Source organism: Eleutherodactylus coqui, chromosome 2 (genome assembly GCF_035609145.1).
Source record: "Eleutherodactylus coqui strain aEleCoq1 chromosome 2, aEleCoq1.hap1, whole genome shotgun sequence".
Lineage (NCBI taxonomy): Eukaryota > Metazoa > Chordata > Amphibia > Anura > Eleutherodactylidae > Eleutherodactylus > Eleutherodactylus coqui.
The window spans coordinates 93,506,042-93,526,080 of NC_089838.1; the positions used below are offsets into that span (position 1 = coordinate 93,506,042).

General features: G+C 50.7%; 1 protein-coding gene across 3 annotated transcripts in view; it reads right to left on the bottom strand.

The window, feature by feature from the left end:
- The window catches only part of AFF4 (ALF transcription elongation factor 4), an 89,357-nt gene that overhangs the window by 51,701 nt on the left and 17,617 nt on the right, over nucleotides 1-20,039 (bottom strand). For all 3 annotated transcript variants that reach the window (XM_066591220.1, XM_066591218.1, XM_066591219.1), the window contains exon 2: nucleotides 8,958-9,045. The gene's annotated coding sequence lies outside the window, so the exon portion shown is untranslated. The remainder of the gene's footprint in view (nucleotides 1-8,957; nucleotides 9,046-20,039) is intronic.

Genomic DNA, 20,039 nt, shown 5'->3' on the forward strand with positions numbered 1-20,039 from the left:
GGGGGCTGTCGCTGGGCCGGGGGGGGGGGGGGGCTGTCGCTGGGCCGGGGGGGGGGGGGGGCTGTCGCTGGGCCGGGGGGGGGGGGGGGCTGTCGCTGGGCCGGGGGGGGGGGGGGGGGCTGTCGCTGGGCCGGGGGGGGGGGGGGGGGGGCTGTCGCTGGGCCGGGGGGGGGGGGGGGGGGGCTGTCGCTGGGCCGGGGGGGGGGGGGGGGGGCTGTCGCTGGGCCGGGGGGGGGGGGGGGCTGTCGCTGGGCCGGGGGGGGGGGGGGCTGTCGCTGGGCCGGGGGGGGGGGGGGGGCTGTCGCTGGGCCGGGGGGGGGGGGGGGGGCTGTCGCTGGGCCGGGGGGGGGGGGGGGGGCTGTCGCTGGGCCGGGGGCCGGGGGGGGGGGGGGGCTGTCGCTGGGCCGGGGGGGGGGGGGGGCTGTCGCTGGGCCGGGGGGGGGGGGGGGCTGTCGCTGGGCCGGGGGGGGGGGGGGGGCTGTCGCTGGGCCGGGGGGGGGGGGGGGGCTGTCGCTGGGCCGGGGGGGGGGGGGGGGCTGTCGCTGGGCCGGGGGGGGGGGGGGGGCTGTCGCTGGGCCGGGGGGGGGGGGGGGGCTGTCGCTGGGCCGGGGGGGGGGGGGGGCTGTCGCTGGGCCGGGGGGGGGGGGGGCTGTCGCTGGGCCGGGGGGGGGGGGGGCTGTCGCTGGGCCGGGGGGGGGGGGGGCTGTCGCTGGGCCGGGGGGGGGGGGGGCTGTCGCTGGGCCGGGGGGGGGGGGGGCTGTCGCTGGGCCGGGGGGGGGGGGGGCTGTCGCTGGGCCGGGGGGGGGGGGGGCTGTCGCTGGGCCGGGGGGGGGGGGGGCTGTCGCTGGGCCGGGGGGGGGGGGGGCTGTCGCTGGGCCGGGGGGGGGGGGGGGCTGTCGCTGGGCCGGGGGGGGGGGGGGCTGTCGCTGGGCCGGGGGGGGGGGCTGTCGCTGGGCCGGGGGGGGGGGCTGTCGCTGGGCCGGGGGGGGGGGCTGTCGCTGGGCCGGGGGGGGGGGCTGTCGCTGGGCCGGGGGGGGGGGGCTGTCGCTGGGCCGGGGGGGGGGGCTGTCGCTGGGCCGGGGGGGGGGGCTGTCGCTGGGCCGGGGGGGGGGGGCTGTCGCTGGGCCGGGGGGGGGGGCTGTCGCTGGGCCGGGGGGGGGGGCTGTCGCTGGGCCGGGGGGGGGGGGCTGTCGCTGGGCCGGGGGGGGGGGGCTGTCGCTGGGCCGGGGGGGGGGGGCTGTCGCTGGGCCGGGGGGGGGGGCTGTCGCTGGGCCGGGGGGGGGGGGCTGTCGCTGGGCCGGGGGGGGGGGGCTGTCGCTGGGCCGGGGGGGGGGGGCTGTCGCTGGGCCGGGGGGGGGGGCTGTCGCTGGGCCGGGGGGGGGGGCTGTCGCTGGGCCGGGGGGGGGGGCTGTCGCTGGGCCGGGGGGGGGGGGCTGTCGCTGGGCCGGGGGGGGGGGGCTGTCGCTGGGCCGGGGGGGGGGGGCTGTCGCTGGGCCGGGGGGGGGGGCTGTCGCTGGGCCGGGGGGGGGGGCTGTCGCTGGGCCGGGGGGGGGGGCTGTCGCTGGGCCGGGGGGGGGGGCTGTCGCTGGGCCGGGGGGGGGGGGGGCTGTCGCTGGGCCGGGGGGGGGGGGCTGTCGCTGGGCCGGGGGGGGGGGGCTGTCGCTGGGCCGGGGGGGGGCTGTCGCTGGGGCGCCGGGGGGGGGCTGTCGCTGGGGCGCCGGGGGGGGGGCTGTCGCTGGGGCGCCGGGGGGGGGCTGTCGCTGGGGCGCCGGGGGGGGGGCTGTCGCTGGGGCGCCGGGGGGGGGGCTGTCGCTGCGCCGGGGGGGGGCTGTCGCTGCGCCGGGGGGGGGCTGTCGCTGCGCCGGGGGGGGGCTGTCGCTGCGCCGGGGGGGGGCTGTCGCTGCGCCGGGGGGGGGCTGTCGCTGCGCCGGGGGGGGGCTGTCGCTGCGCCGGGGGGGGGCTGTCGCTGCGCCGGGGGGGGCTGTCGCTGCGCCGGGGGGGGCTGTCGCTGCGCCGGGGGGGGGCTGTCGCTGCGCCGGGGGGGGGCTGTCGCTGCGCCGGGGGGGGGCTGTCGCTGCGCCGGGGGGGGGGCTGTCGCTGCGCCGGGGGGGGGCTGTCGCTGCGCCGGGGGGGGGGCTGTCGCTGCGCCGGGGGGGGGCTGTCGCTGCGCCGGGGGGGGGCTGTCGCTGCGCCGGGGGGGGGCTGTCGCTGCGCCGGTTACCTGCTGCCTGGCGGTGGGTGACTGGTCGGCGGCTGCGGTGGGTCCGGTCGGCGGCTGCGGGGCGTCTGGTTGCCATGGAGACACAGCTGGCAGCGTCTCGGGAGCGCGCACGTCGGGCTGCAGCGAGCGACGGGAAAAGAGCCGGCGGCCATCTTGGGGAAACTTTTATAAGTTGCTGAAACGCTGGAACGGTAAGTACGAACCAGCTAGAAATGTCATTTACAGGGGGGCTTAGTAATGTGTACTTAATGGGGGGGACTGGGCAAAAAAAAAAATTCACTGCTTCCTCGAGACATCTCCTTTAATACGGGGTTCCGCCCTGATGGATCCAGGAGCATGCTGTAGCTGGGTCCATTAAAACAAAAGCCACAATGCAGATGGGAACAGAGCCTTAAAGAGGTTGTGCCAAGTTTTAAAGTTACTGCTTTCCATAGGATAGGAGATAACGTTATAATCTGTGGTGGTCTGACTGCAGGGATGCCCACCGATCGAGAAAGACGCACTCCAGCTGCTTCATTCACTTCACCCCGACTCCTTCTAGGGCTTAATTATTTTTTTTTGACAATAAGTGTATATTCACTTCTAAAACAGCCATGTGCAAGAGGTCACACCACTACCCAGTATAGGAGGGTACAAGTATTAGGTCCACAGTAACTGCTGCACCATGTTCCCGTGCACATGAACTATGGCATCACGGAGCTGTTGTGCCCCCCATGGCATGCAGGGATCGCCCACTGCAAACAAGCAACGGGGCATCTTCAGGTACGTCACTTCTGACAAGCAGGACAGTTTGTGTTCGGGGTAAGAGTCACACTTCAACTTCAGCAGGAAGTGACTAAACTCTGAATAATTCATGAGCGGCCGCCAGGAATCACCAACGCTGCAGAAATTACTACATTGCTGAGGCAAAAAAACTAAAATCTTTCCCCTTGAAAACTCCCCCAAATGACAGCAATCAGTAAGTGGCTTAAAAAAAACGCAATTTCCTAATCTGTAATCTTTCTTACTTGTATTCCCAGAGGCCATGCATCGCATGAAGCCACAAGAACACAGCCCATCCGCGGCCATGCCAGTTACCAGAAGGGTCCAGAAGTGGCATCTTTAATACAGTTAGGGTATTACTGCGGTTGACGGGGGTTCAGAGGATTTTCTCTTCCACATGGCTGCTCTATCCTCATCCAGATGTCTGTCGGAGGGACACCAATCTTATCTACATCCCATAACAAGTGTCGGCACCGGCCGCTCATTCAACACTACTCCTACCATTCCCATGAATGTATAGCGTGAAGGTTATAATTCAGTTATATAGAATATACTTCAGGCATGGCTTGGAGAAATTACACTGACAAGAGTGTAGAAGATGTTGGGAGGGGGGGGGGGGGGCGCTCAAATGTCATCTCCTCCACTAGTCGCAGCATTCCTCGCTGTCACATGCATGTTGTTATTGGCTAAACAGAGCGCTAATCCATTCACTGTTTGCCTGCTCATCCTAGCTGAGCAGGAAGTAATAACGGTCATGTGCTGAGGCTGCTTGATTAACTCTTCCCAGGCTTATTATACAACGCTTGCTTCTACCTCACAAACAAGGTTGCATTAACCTCTATTGCACCGCAGGAGGTGGTGAACACTTGTACTTGGCCATCTCCAGCAGACCCATAGAAGTGAATGGAGCGGTGGTCTGACTAATACTACATTCAGTCGAGACTCAGGACCAACGTTCTCGTGATCAGTGAGACCTTCACCGATCACATCCTCTACCTTGTGGATAGAAGTTATTTTCATGGGGTAACCCCTTTAGGAGAATAGCATCATGCTGTAAAATAAAAATCAAGATCATGTTACAAATAAGTTGTTGGCCTTAAAAGGGATTTTCTGTCAATGTATTGGAGCTGGAAGCCATTGGGGTAGGCGCATGAAACCTCAGAAGTGGCTTCACTCCCACTGAAATCAATGGGAACAAAGCCACCAATTACGTTTCCGGCTCCAACCTGGAGTTTGAGCAGATAGTGCCAGAGACCGTTTTGCTCCCGTTGACTTCAACGGTAGCGAAGCTGCTTCTAAGACCTTCTACTATGACCCTACTGCACTGACCGGACGATTAGATGATTGCTGGGGATTTCTAGCGTTCAACTCTTGATGACCTATTCTAAGGATAAGTCATTGGTAGTATTTGCCTGGAAAACATCTTTAAGGATGTACTAAATAACACTGCATGCCCGGCTTTCCTTGTACCTTACTGCAGCCATACAAATCCTCTGGTTTCTCCAATGGGTCCTTGGAAATGTTTTACGTCTACTTACGCTAGAAAAAAAAAAAAGATGTTGCCCAAAAGTTTGGTGGCAACAGGCCTATGTGAATGAGAATCATGTGCATCTTCCTGTCTAGAACAGTAACTGCTAGAGAACACTGAGACAGACTGAGCTTTCTGGAGTAAACACAAAAAATATGGCATTGGAGCAGACCACCATAATTATGTAGCCCCTGACTAATTTATGGCCTTTGCCATATTGCGATTTAGAAAAGCACTAGGGAAAAAAAGGAGGTCCAACATTAATTGGGGTAATCCCAGGCTAAACCACGTAGGATTGACCAACAATGCTCCTTCAGTGGGCATCCATTAACTGGCAAAACTGCTGACTATGCACCCTCTACCCCATGCTGAGGAGGTCCAGTACCGCTTGTAAAAGAAACCTACTGCCAGATTCGTGCTTGCTAAACTATAGGCAGCATAAAGTCAGGGCTGGCACTCATTACAGGGATATATGCTCTATTCTAGAACACTATGGTGGCTCAGATTAAAGGTGCCTTCACGAGGGCACCTGGCCACACTTCATGGCAGCATAGATCTCCTGACAGGTTCCCTTTAGCCAGTGATGTATTCTTCTACAGAAATTGTTGACAAACTCCTGAAAGCTTAACTACAGTATATGGAGTAAGGGGAGTTAGTGTCTCCCAGATTGCTGCACAAAGTCCCAGCAGCATATTCCTACCTAGCTCCAGGCCCATATTACCCATTTCAGAAGTTGTGACCTGTCTGTTCTCCACCATTCTTAAGAGCCCACCTGTTGGATTTCCACAACAGTCACGCTGCTTGTATTTCTGAATACCTGCCACGCTCTAGAGGATACAAGGGGAATTACAAAAGGTCTTTCCAGAAGTTCAATTTCCAAATCAAATAAGTAAATGACAAGGCTGGAGCAGCTCCAACAGGATTAAGGCTATCAGCCAACTTCCTATTGCACGGAGAGCACTTGTAAATCAGGCCTCATAATGGTTTTACTTATGTAAATTACATCTAGGCACAGGGGAGGAAAGAAAACGGAAATGGCAGTCAGACTGACTTATCCAGAAGAACTAGAACACAACTTTCTACTCAAGATTAACACCCCTCCGTCACAGGGGCGCATATACTGGTAAATCTATGTAGGATCTATAGAGATGAAGAATCCCAATGTTTTACACAACGATAGACATTGATGCATCCTGATATACTGCTTACATACAGCTGATGGTATAAACTCACTGACTACCTCTCCTTTGTAACTTCTTCGGTGTAGCGACACTAAGATATATTATACACTGTTACAGGGACCGCTGGGAAAGGATTTCAAGAAAGATATATTTAAGACCCTTTTCTCTCCCCAATCATATACTGTCTACAGCTCTGTGACCACACAATGCAAGAAGCAGCCCAGTCTACGGCCTCACTCACATTGCGTATTATAGGCGCCTATAGTGGGCGTATTACCCATGTAATATGCACCAAAATAGGACATGCACTGATTTTTCCCAAGCACATGATAAGCATTGGCGAAAACCACGTGTGAGGGACCCAATGAAAATCAATGGGCTTTTACCACTGCACAACACGCAGGGGACAATCCACCTGTGTGATAACTGTTGGGCTGAGAATCTCACAATTCTTGCTCCCCAAATAAACAAGCTGCTGGTGTCTTCTCCAGCTCATCCGCGCTCGGCCAGCCCGTTTCCTATGTGACAGTGAACGATCAGTGTTTAAACGGCACAATATGTGAACGAGCTGGCGCAAAAAATTTTTATCCCGCCTAAAGCTGACCAACAAGCAAGAACCCCGCGATTCTTATTTATTGTTCCGATGTTATCTGGATTAACTCCTTCAGTGTTTATTATTACCAGGTCATGCCTCACGGGGCAGGTTTTTTAAATGAGTCAACAATGCAATAAACACCCCGAAAGATTTCAGATGACCGCTCAGTGCTCTGCACATTTCAGCACTAGAGCGGTCACGGAAATCTTCCGGGGTTTAACTGCATGGTCAGTGCAGCAAGCCCCAGAGATTTTCAGGCGTGCCACTAAAGGGGTTAAATCTGAACAACTGGTTTGAACAATTTTCTTAACGATAATTGTTCAGTTTAAACACAGCATGAGTGAGCCATAAGAGTAGGTCCACACGGGATGAAACGGCTGCGGATTTTACATGTCGATTTGCTCAGGTAACATCTGCTGTCGGATACAAATTTCATCCACATGCAGTAGAAATAGTCTGCCTACAAAACTTTTAAACTCTGCAATATTTACATTTATGTTGTGGATTTCCCTCCTTACATGTAACAGAATGGAAGTTACATACAAGGAAACCACCAGAAAAGTTGCATATAAAAACACATGGGAATCTTACAGCAGATTAGCGGCATCAAAATCACTGCATGTGGATCTACAGCAGAGCTCTGGGGAAGGGCAGGATCACAGGTGGTGGAAAGGCTGACATTTTTATGTACCGCTCAGCATTTTACAGTACAACTAATGTGAACAGGATTTCAAGAAATCCAATCAGCAGCATATATTGAACGTGGATTTAAATCTACAGCATGTTCATTTATGCTGGGGGTTTTCACCACAAACTTCACTCCTTAAAATGAGAGTTAAAGGATGGAACGCCATCCTTCATGTGTTTCTAAGTAAAGTTCATACCCCATTCCTTTACAATAGGGAACCACATGGACAACAATTCCCATACAAGTACTGATGCCATTAGTATATATTAATCCCTTAGTGAGGTGCCCTGCCCCCATCATTTTTGGTTTTACTTGCCCACTTTCGAATAATCACAACCCTTGTTTATCCATCAACAGCTTGTTTTCTGCAGGACGAGTTGTATTTTTCGGTGAGACTAATGTGTATATTATGTGCTGAAAAACTTTTACAAATTTCTAAGTGGAGTCAAATGGAAGAAAAAAAACTATTCTGCCATCTTTGAGAATCGGGGTGGAGTCTTGTTTTCACAGCGTCCACATTTTGACAAAAGTGGCATAACTTTATTCTACGAGTTAGTAAGATTACAATTATCCCAAATTTATATATTTTCTTTTTTTGCTGTAATTTCTGCCCCCATCTTCTCACAGCCATAACTTGTAATTTTTCCATTGATACAGTTGTGCAAGGGCTCATTTGTTTGTGGCACATCCTGCAGTTTTTATTGGTACCACTTTGAAGTAAATACAACTTTTTTAAATTGCTTTTTAATAAACATTTTACTTGGAGACAGAATGACCCCCCCCCCCCCCCCCAAAAAAAAGGAGAAGCGATATTCGAAAGCAAACTTCATGCAGATGTCATCCTTACGTTGGATTTCAACCCAGGAGCCCAATGCTGCAAGGCATCAGTGGTAGCTGCTGTCTTCTGGCATACGTCTGGCCAGGATACACAGGAATCCCACCATACCAAGGGCATCAAAATGGGGAAGATACAGCGCCTTATTTTTAAACTTCTAGAAGTGTTGGTGTACATTCAGTATATTCCAACTGAGCATGGCACTCATTCTCTGGCAGTGCCCACCCCTTACACAGGTCGCACCAGCGTTTTTCACAGAACTGATTGATTTTAATCACGTACGTTTACACTGATGGGAAGTTACATTGCACGCCATTCTAATTCTTCCACTAAGCTTGTCAGAAACCATTAATCATTGTCATTTCCTCAGCATCTCACACATTCTCCTATTTGAACATCTCACATTTTCTCATCCATCCACAATGCTTTTCTAGTTATTCATTCTCCAACATGTGTTTTTTGGCCATTGCAACCTACTTTTCTTCACCAAGTTTCCAATATGGCTTGTTCTTTCTAACATCATGTAGGATTAGTATCTGAAAGTTGACTTCTACTGCAGAGGTTGACACTAATATATAGGTATGTGCTGCTGTATCAGGACCTGTAAAACCTGGTGCATTAGTCATATGAGAGGCTGTACATCCAGCTGTTCTGCGTCTCTGCACCCTGTAGAGGAAGTCATTACAGGAAAGCTTCAGATACCTGAGAAAGGGATTTAATTTTGCACCTGAGGGATGCCAGTGCACTACATAAGCTTGCAATCCAGGGAAATAATTAACTTGTTTCATTAAAGAGAACAGAAAGTTTATAAAAAGTTTGACTTAGAACTAATAAGCATTTAAACACACAGAATGGTATGAGGAGTACAACAGCGGTACGACAGAACAGCTTCATGATCCGGTATGTGGTGAGGCGTTTTCTTCTCATAGGATCCACGAGGAATTAAAAACACAAAACACGTTTCCATGTAAAATACGAAGCACACGGGTGCAGTATAAGCCCACGGCACTTTAGGAGGGCTGCACTCACAAAAGTGCATAAGGCCTTATATATGAAAAAAAGCAATATATCATTTTCAAATTTAGCGCAAAAGTAGAAGAGAGGGATGCAGAAAGGGAGGTGGAAATGCAGAGCAAGACGACCTTACCAGTTATCACCGCCACTCCGTCTGTGTGCAGAATGAATGCCTGCGCTTCAACCATGCTTCTACGATTTGTGTCTTCCCACACTTGTACCTAATAGGGGCAATAAAAAGAAACTCCTTAAGAAAACCAGAATTCATACAGCACTGCGGCGCAGGGTATATAGTTACAGTAAAGCAGATTTACCTATAATCTTTTTAGGCCTCCTACCCACGAACGGATTTCCGCCGCATCATTCGCGGCAGAAATCTGCTGCGTTGCCCGCAGCTATTAGGTTCTATTGAACCTAATAGCTCAATGCTCACGGTGCGGAATTCCATGCCGCAAATTCACCCGTCCTCACCCGCGGCATGCTCTATTTGCCGTGGGTGTACACGCGGACGGCTTCCATGGCAGTCAATGGAAGCCGTCCGTTCACGCTATCTTCCGCTGTAGCACAGCGGAAGATAGCGTGAAAACGCTTCCCCGCCCACCACCGCCGCGTCATGTGACACGGTGGGCGTGTCACACGACGTGGCGGAGGTGGGCGGGGAAGCGTCATGCGAGAGCGAGGACGCCGGATCCGCAGATAAGTATGGGGTCTCCTGGGGGGGCGCCGTGACGGACTCCTCCGCAGAATTTCGCTGCGGAGCCGGTCACGGCTGCGTGCAGCCGGCCTTAGACAAATCAGTTTATTACATTGTTCATTATGCCTTGATGAAGGGCAGAGTAAAAGTCCGAAAGCTCGCTATAACATCATGCATTTTTGTTAGCCATTAAAAGGTATCATATCTACAAGATTACTTGGTTTCTCTTGCTGAGAACAATCACATTTTACTCTACTGGCTAACACCGGACCCAACCTTTTTTCATTATTACATTGAAGACATGACTAGAATACAGTATGCTACACATGGAAACATACATGTAGAGGTTGTACATGGAAAGATAACATGGTCACTAGCTCAGACAAACCTGCATACTACACAATTCCCTACACTTCTATGGACAAAAATGGCAAGAAAGCTGCAAGGAATTCAAATTGCATATGGCTGCCCCATGTGCAGAATGCAGGCCGCTGTATACAGTGCTATGTGGGATCTGCTGCGGTCCTGTACTATCACGGATTGCTCCAGACCAGAAGAGGTAGTAATTCTAATAAAGTAATTTGGTGAGGATTTCTTTGTAATGACCCATTTAGATGGGGCAAAAGTCGCCTAAACAACGGCACAAGCGCCGATGTCACCACTAGGGTCGCTAGCGCTCATGCAGAGCGTTTAAACAGACACCGCTGGATCGCTGGCTTTTCTCCCTCAGTGCTTTACCTTCTATGTGAAGAGCTAAACAGGAAGAGTTTACACGAAAAAAATCCAGCGATGGGCGGACAGCAGCTAAAACAAACTGAACTATTTTTTTGCATTTACACGAGGCAATTATTCCTCAAATTCATGTGAGCGATAATCAACCCATGTAAATGGCCTCAAGACTGCAGAAAGCATCCAAATATTGGTATCTAATAGGAAAAACAAGCCGCGGCACAATCCCAGCACCGAGAGGAGGCTCACTTTCTTCTAGAAACACAGTATATTCTGGGCCATTGCTTTATAGTAACACAATGTGTTCAGGGGTTCATTAGTGAAGCACATGACAGTAATGCAGCATGATCCTGTCTCAAATATCACGTAGACGCTGGCAGGTGACACTTTCCTTATATTAACAGTTGAAGTGCAAAGACAACAGAGCTCCCAATTACTCTCCTTCCAGTGACACGGCCCCTTATGTGGTGTCAGCCGGACTTACCGCAGCGGATTGGCCGTCCCGTGTGGACGAGATTTCTGAGAAATCTCGTCCACATGGCTGGCTAATCCCGAGATTAGCGGCCGCGGGCGGATTTGCCGCGGCAAACCCGCCCTGTGTGAACCCAGCCTAAAGCAGCTCAAACACATCCAGCAACTGTCAGCCATTTCCCCAGCTGCTCCACATACAAATGTCCGACTTGACCGAAAGCTCATGCGTTTGGGGTGGTAAGCCACAACCAGACAGCTCTGGTGCCAGCTTGTCTCCAGGGAACAAAAGGAACAAGTGATGGAATTCAAGTTTTCTTTTCCCTGACATTTTCTGATTGAGTGACCCCATACACATCACCGCGTTGCCTGGCCATGCCATTACCGGCGGGTACAGACGGTTGATGCCCAACATGTATCCAATGGGACAACTATCGCTCAACTTCCTGCGTGAATCTGAACAATAATAATTGTCCCATGTAAAGGGGCCATAATTCTGTAACGTAATTAGTGACACTAGAGCTAGAACCCCCGTCTCCTCCGTGTATTACAGCCACATCTGTGAAGTGCTGCCTCCTGTCTGACACTTATCAGCCACCAGCTTGAGTGTGATTTTAGCCAAGGCTATACCATTCTGCCTGCTGGGAGGACAATTTAAATCATCATTACCTTTAATATGCTTCTAAATAAGCTACAGCTCATACGTATACAGTCAGGAGGGTGAGCTGTGATCTCCTCTATTATAACTGTGACAGGAGCTGTGCGATTATTACCAGTAACTGCGATAGGAGTGCTTTTGTCCCCCTATAGGTAGTTTCTGTGATAGATCCATTTAATAGCAGCACACAAACTGAGAATCTGACTAGAAAATGAATCCATAACCCCGAGCAGTTCTGAGCTGGTCAGACCTGAGATCACATGACCATCGGAGCAAAAAGAGGCCGGGAGTTTCAGACAGTATAAAATAACTAGCTCACTTACATATACACTGGGGGAGGGTAGCTACATAATCAATGTATAAAGAGACCGCCTAAGTGGCCCTTTAAGTCTTAACTTCTGAGTAAAGGTTTCTGTGGAACAGCGTGAACCTGCAGAAAACCACCGGAAGTCCCTCGCCTCCCTCCCAGTCCTGAAGCCAAGAAATGGGAGGACGTGCTAGTTTACTTTTATAACCAACTTCTTCAGAACATGACAAGATTTCATCAAGAAAGGAGCTGAGAGAAGCGACAATTCCCAGTTACACCGCCAGCCCTCTGAACAGTCTATATGTGACAATACGTTATGTGTAGAAGCGATGTTCACATGTGGGGGCGAGGGAAGCCGTAGTCGCACATCCCCGCGGCACACAAACCCGCAGGGACATTCTACATGGATGTCTCCTAAATACAGGTGGGTATCCCAAACATCACCACCGTCCTCAAGGAGGCGTCACATGGCATCAGGGCAGGATGAAATGCAGGAACCGTACAGACCCCATTATAATCAAGGGGGTCCATTCGGCACAGTTTGGTTCAGTTATGAGATGGATCCGTTCATCCTGGGGAGTCTGTTTTCCTCCTATATCGGACCAGGAAGACGATATGCTTAGCGAAGACGTAAATTTGGTGTAAGGGTCCATTTGTACCTGCCGATTTCCCGTTTGAATAAGCGAATGCTGTCAGCACACCATCAGACACATAAATGGCTCGTCCGTGAGAAGGGCTAAACGATCGGCAGTGAAGCTGAACAATTAGTGAACGAGCTGATAATGATTTTTGTGGCTGCATGAAATGAAAGAATGAAAAAGCGAATGATTTATCATTGAATGGCTGGCTGCGTTTACACTAACGATTGGCGTCCACTTTACACATTTGTACTCTTTAGTGAACATCTCGGCACTTGTGAGACACAGATCTCTACAGAAACCACAGCAAATAGTTTAACAAGTTCCTCACAGAACAGGACTGCTGCTAGCTATGAAAATAAAGCACAGCGCTGCCGTCCCCCCAGCTCAGGTTGGCCCACAGCCCACCCCAGCCAGCGCTGCAGCCCCCCGGCCCAGGTTGGCCCACAGCCAGCGCTGCAGCCCCCCAGCCCAGGTTGGCCCACAGCCCACCACAGCCAGCAACAAGCCGCAGACATTCCTGTGCTTCCTCTCCTCCACAGGATACAGTTGTGGCTGCACCTCCCCGACTCACAGCTCACTAATACTCAAGTCTAAAGCTGGTCACTAGCAAATGGTTAACACATACATATTGTGCTGAAGGACGGACCCCGACAACATAGAAGCCCGCCCTCACCCACAAGTAATAGAATGCCGTGACACAAGCCAGGGAGATCAGGAGAAACAACCAGACCATGACGGAAGGAGGGGGCCTGATGTTGTTGTAATAGTCCAACCAAGTGCTTGATAGACAGCTGCCTGCCAGCTACTAGAACAGCGATGACTGTATTACTACTTGGCAAGTGACAGGACTCTGTAAATACAATTACCATCAGCATGCAGACAAGGGGCCCATGGGAATCCGGTTGTATTGACCATTATAAGATCCTTATTACTATAACAATAGTACCTTACATACAAACCACAGAAAGACTAGACTGGTTCCCTCCCATAGAGACACTTTCTTGCTATTCCTCAGCTAACATCCTGTAGACCAGGCCTGTCTAGTATTACAATAGAGAATTAACAAGCATTGTATGTAAAGACCTATATTATAGGGTTCCCAGGGGGGTCTTCCATGTCCCCTTCCCACAAACCAGTCTCTGTTGTAAGGAGACTGTGTGGAACAGGAACTCTACCCCAATGCCCGCCAGCAATAAGTCCCCCCCACCTTCCACCGCCGGCAATAAGTCCCCCACTTTCCACCGCTCCAGTCTTTTAGTAAAAAAGTGAAGGGGATTGAAACGCCAAAAGTCACAGCATTCTAGCACTACCAACCTCATCCAACCATTTATTGACCTTCGGCAAGTTCCACACCTGCACTGGATGCCCCCGTCTGGAGGCTCCATCACAGATTAGGCTGAAAATACCCGAAGAAAAAGTGTTGGGCATCTGGGCCGACCCCCATTACAGTAAATGGGTTAAGGGGCGCTCTGTTCGGTTTCATCCAGAGACGGAACTGTTCAGCTGCGGGGATTCCCCTTTCCTGCTCCCTGGACAGAGCAGGAAAGTGGAATCCCCAGCGCAGATGTGAGAGCACCTTTACTTTGTGGACAGTAAGGTTGGTAATACACATTTTTGTAGGAAGTGTTGTCTGGGTATCTGCTATTAAATCCAGATTCGGCCACGTGAGTCATCCCTCCAGAGAAACCGGCTAACGTTCCAGAGCCCAGCGGCGCCCCACTTTATACCACTCCAGCCAATGCATGATGATAGTCTACGTCTGGTGGTTGCCCGACTATGGAGACACAGAAAATCTGCATCCCTCTAGTGAGTGATGTAATAGATGGGACATTTTTGCATGCCAGGCGATTCGGACGTCGCTGACCCCGATGCGAGTTTACGTGGTCTACTACGCACAAGGGCATATTTCGCCCGTGTATTAGGCACGTATTTTTCACGTGTGTAATGTCTTATTTTAACCATGTCCTGTTTTTGGCGCATATAAAAACACACCAATATAAACTATGGGAATTCAACATAAATGCGACAAAAAAGGCATTTACATGCGCGTGGATCCACACCAAAAACTGCGCCAGATTGTGATGCAGTTTTTAGTGGTGGCACTTACACAGAAAACTTCGTGGTGAAATCCACAATGTGACCGCACTGTAGGGACGGGCTCACACCACCGCTGCGTGCGCCGGCGGTGAGCAGGAAAATCGCCGCGCATGGCAGTGATTTTGCACTGTGCGTGACAGTATGTGACGCGAGCCCTAATGCGCAGTCTTCCTGGTTTCATTTTGTCCCCAATTTCCTGATCTGTTGCTTATTGATGTTGCATATAAAGACCGGACATACGCAATGCAACTGCATACGTATAGTGTTTATTACGCGCCCGTAGAGAATAATAAGGCTCTGTTGCACATATGTAAAATAAAACGTGCTGCATTCTTTTTTACGTGGGTATTATAGGCAGTATATACACACACACGTGTGGATAGATCAATGGAAATCAATGTATGTTCATTGACTCCATTCACCGCATAATACACAATGAATTCATGCTCATGTGAGGCTGCCCAAAGTGGGGCAATTTCCACTGCAGTTAATGATTTTGTGGTGTATTTTATGCCACATGTGAATTCATGCTGACACCTAAGTAAAAGTGGAGATTACAGCACCTTTAGCTAAAGGCCCATTTACGCTGAAACATGATCGCTCAAAAAAAATAACAAAAAACGCTCAAACTGCAGTTTGAATGACAGTTTTGAGCAATCTTTGCATAACGCATAAGTAGTTAATTAACTACTTAAAGAGTTAAATGCAGGTGAAGCGGGACACGGCTGATAACTGAGAAGAGCAGCTGTTTTGTATATGCGAACAGCTGCTTTGTTCTCGGCGCTTACCAGCTTAAAAGGTGCTATCAGCGCCGCCCACTGAGAAAATCGGCATGCGCTTCTGGCGCTAACTGTCATTGCCGATTTCTAGCTTGCTAAAAATCAGTGAACGATGGCAACGCGTTTAGACACGATTATCGCTCAAAGGTTGGCTTTTGAGCCAATTTTGAGCAATAATAGTTGTCTAAATGGGCCTTAATTCTTGCTTTTCCCCGAAAATGAGGCCATAAAGCTGGTAATAGGCAAGAAAGCTTGTGTTCTCCCGACTCTGATTCCATTAGGCGGACTGAAGCAGTTATAGTCAAACTCATGATTAAGGACTATAAAATATGGCCATAAAACACTGACGTCATTCTACAATGCAAGCTTATCACATGTCAAGAGAACCCATCACCTGCCTCAAGCACGAAAAACTAACTTATGGTGCCGTCAGGTGAGGTGCCGGGGAGAAGGGCGATGTCATTTTTCTTACTCACCTACCTCCTAGTTCCAACCACAGGAAGAGGCTGGGAAACCTTATGAACACAGTGCGTCTATTAGACAAATGGACAAATATACCCATCTGAGCTAAAAGTACAAGCCATTGTACTGTATGCGCTACAGTGTCATAAATATATTACGGGAGCATTTATGTGCCCATAACAAAGATGGCTGCCCTAGCCCAACTGCAGCTCTACTGACCCCAACCATCATAGACTCCTACGATGCAGTGAGTCTGGGTCAGGCCAGGATACCTGTCCCTAATACAGGCAATTAATACATTCATGTGAAATGGCCCTTAACCCCTTCAATGGCGGGTTAAGGTAGTCTTCAGCACATTTCAACACTGATTTTTAGTAAAGATTTTCCGGGCGTGCCACTAAAGGGGTCAAAAGAGCAGCATATCATGGCGAGAAGTCCTTTTTAAATGAAGCCAGCAAAGATTAGCCGACCTCTTGTCAGCCACATCTGGCTACACCTCCACTGCAGGGGGGATTCCAACTTTAGCCAGCCATTTGAGTAAGTGGCTTTCCTTGTAATGTGTGAATGTGAGGCGGGACCGCTGTAACAGTACTGATCTCCATCGTTAGGTGTCAGCAAGACTGAAGGACTATAAAACAGGGTGGAAGGATCAAAACCAGGCGGCAAAGTATGAGAAAAGTACAGCTGATTGACAGAACATGGCCATGTATTCTGTTCGTGATTTCACAGACCTAGGAGGCTATTCTTGTCTGCAACGCTTCCCACGGCCCGCCGGTCCATACGGATGAACTCCCAGCATGTCCTATTCTGGTCTGTATCACGGATGGGAGTACAACATGCAATGTCCACACTGCCCCCACATGGAAGGGGCGCCATCTGCCCAAGCATCCCACATAAGGCCGCCTGGATATGGTCTTTGTTGTACAATTACTAGCGGTACCACAGCATTTCCCATCTTCAGCCATGCTCCACATTACAGCTTGGCTACTCATTCATTTCTAAGTATCTCTTTAAGACGTGCATCTTTACAGTCAACAATTAGCTTAAATGAACCCAAACAATGACCTCTCTTCTCATTGGTCACCTCCCATTACGGTGTTTACAGTGAACATATACTTGCTATAGTAAAAACATAAAACACCACATACACCAAGACCGGACACTTCCAAGAGCCAAAATGCTTACAACTTTGACTCTCAGGCCGCCTAGAGACGGGCGGAAATTCCACAGTGGGATTCCCCGCAGAATTTCTGCCCGTACACGCCTGCATAGGACTGCATTACAGCATGCAATCCTATGCAGACGTCCGCGGTTTCTCTGCGCGAAATCACATGCAGCAAACAAACCACGGCATGCTCTAATTCTATGCGGGGCTCGCAGATGAAGGAGCCGGAGCGGGTGAGTCCATGGAGAAAAATCTCTGTCAAATTTGGTGCAGATCCACATCCCAATCTAAGCGCCCTTTCGTCCCACCGATAATCACTCAGTGAACGGCGGCACACGGGGTCAGAGACGGATCCATCCGTGTGCCTCCATTCACAGTAAACTGGCCATCGTTCACAGATTAATACAAGGCCAATTGTTTTGGTTTTTTATGCCTGCACGATCCAAACAGCGAACAAATTAGTGTTGTGGCTGATCCTGCGGGCAATTACACCGAACCATGATCAGATTCGTGCCATCCAGCGACAATCTGAAGGATAATCTTCAATGTAAAAAGGGCCGTAACATGCAGATTATAGTGCAAATTGTGATGTAGATTTTACCCCCTTTAAAAAAAAAAAAACAAAAAAAACAACTATATCAATTTGGTGAGCATCATATTGACACATTTTTAATGCACCATGACCACTGTAAAAACCACCCCCTCCCACAAATACAAAAAACTGTGGCTGCTCTCACACATGCGCTTTTTACCGCGGTACAATGCTCCTAATGATTTTAAGAGCTTCACAGACCTGCGCTCGAAGGTGGCGTTTTCTAACGCTGCGAATTTCGGGTGCTGTCTGCTTTATTTTGCTGCTTTTTAAAAGCCCCTCATCACCCGTCACAACCATTTAACATACTATATGGAAGGTTTTAAAAAGTCCTTGGAAAAATAAAGTGGTGAAGGGAAAAAAAAAAAAAAAAAAACGGCTGTCAGGAAAGGGTTAAAAACCTAAACTGAAGTTGAAACACCTGATTTTTGCCAGTAGGGACACAAAAGTGGGCAACTTTTTTGAAACAAAAAAAGAAAAAAAAAAATCACTAAAATAAATAATGCACTTGTTCAGCAGAAAGCCATGGATGAAGTAGCCGTGTGTCCTTCCTGAGCGTTACTAGGCCTGCGCTGCGATGCACGGCACAAGCCTGATATATGAGATTATTGTGCCCCGGGGTAATCACTAGACCGAAGACTATGCAGAAGCCGAGGACAAGTAAACACTCCGCACTGTTACATACTGTCCACTACTGCATAAGGCCTCCTTCCCACGAACGGATTTCCGCCGCGTAATTCGCGGCGAAAATCCGCTGCGTTGCACGCAGCTATTAGGTTCTATTGAACCTAATAGCTCCATGCTCACGATGCGTAATTCCACCGCGGAATTACGCACCGCGATTTCTCCCGTCCTCACCCGCAGCATGCTCTATTTTCTGCGGGTGAGGACGGGCTGTACGCACTGACGGCTTCCATTGCAGTCAATGGAAGCCGTCCATTCACGCTATCTCCCGCTGTAACCAGCGGGAGATAGCGTGAAAAAACGCTTTCCCGCCCACCGCCGAGCGTCATATGACGCCAAATGACGCGATCCGGCCGCGTCACGTGACACGGCTGGTGACGCGAGAGCGGTGGGCGGTGACGAGCGGTGACGAGCGGTGACGCGGCGGTGGTGGGCGGGGAAGCGATTTCACGCTATCTCCCGCAGGTAAGTATAGGGGCTCTGGGGGGCGCCGTGACGGGCTTCACAGCGGAATATTACGCTGCGGAGCCCGTCACGCTCGTGGGAAGGAGGCCTAATGCCTTCATAAGAACCTCATTCAGGCTGGGTTTACACAGGGCAGATTTGCCGCAGAAGAACTGGTTCTGCGGCAAAACCGCTTCAAAGGTTAATTTTGGCTTGCGGATTTTCGCGCGGGAAAATCCACAAGTGTTTTTTTCCGCAGCGCTTTTTTACTTTTTGCCGCGTATTTGGTGCAGTTTTTGCTGCGTCCATAGAGGTTTATGGACAAAAAAAAGAGCAGTGGAAAAGACTGTAGAATGAACACGCTGCATCTTTGAAAACCGCGCCGCAGTTGCATTTCTGCACTGCGGCTGTGCGGAAAAAAATCCGTCCTGTGAGAACAGCTTTTTGGCAAATCTCATTTGTGCTGCATTGCACTGCAAACGCAGCGGTTTTGCCGCAGTGCGGATATGCAACGGCAATCCGCGGCAAATCTGCCCTGTGTGAACCCAGCCTCACACTTCACTTCGGGGGAACAGGGTGTTGTTGCTCCCCGTCTACACACAGCAGAGAGATATTTTCTACTACAATTTATATTTACGGGCCATTTTTTCTATTCCACATGCTGGGATAATTAACACAGAATTGTCCACTGTTATTTTGTTACTCTTTTGGTGTTTGCAAACAGTGTTTGTTTTTTAAGGCAAATTTAACGAATGATACATCTGCCAGAGGACTATGGGGGTGCCTTCAGACTAGCGAGAAACATCGCACTTTTCTTGAGCAATGCGAGAGTGAGTGAAAATGCCGAATTATGAAACCAATGATTTTCAATGGTTTCCTTCACATATGCGATCTTTTCACTCATGCGATGTGGGGAAAAAAATTGTGGCATGTTCTATCTTTCTGCATTTTGCAGGTTTTTTCCTTTTTTTTTTTCCTCCCATGCTTCCCAATGGAACCTCCTTTTATTGCATCGGAAAGCAGGAACGCGCGATTTCTGTGCAATGCATTATTAACATTACAGTCCTATTGAGCTTAGCGCTAAAAAAGTCACGACAAAAATCGCAGGGGAAAAAAGTTGCGATTTTGCCATGGCCGTATTGCGATCGCCAGTGTGCAGGATCCCCAAATCAATATATATCATTACACACCGATGAGCATTTGTCTGAGGACTACTGATCAGGCCATATGGGGGTGTACATGTATAACACAGCTTCAGCGTTTGCCCCGCAGTACAGCAGGCCACAAACCCTTCTGAGGGCGCATTCACAGGTCGCCGATTTGCTGCGGATGCTGTTGCAGATTGCACCTTTCAAATTAAAGGGGTGAAATCTGCAGATCTGCACCAAAACCCACAGCCAATCAGCAATCAGCGACATAAAGGGGGCTTTCTCATAGACGAAATTATTCCACCTGGATGGGCTGCAAGCTGCCGCTTAAGGCCGGCTTCACACTG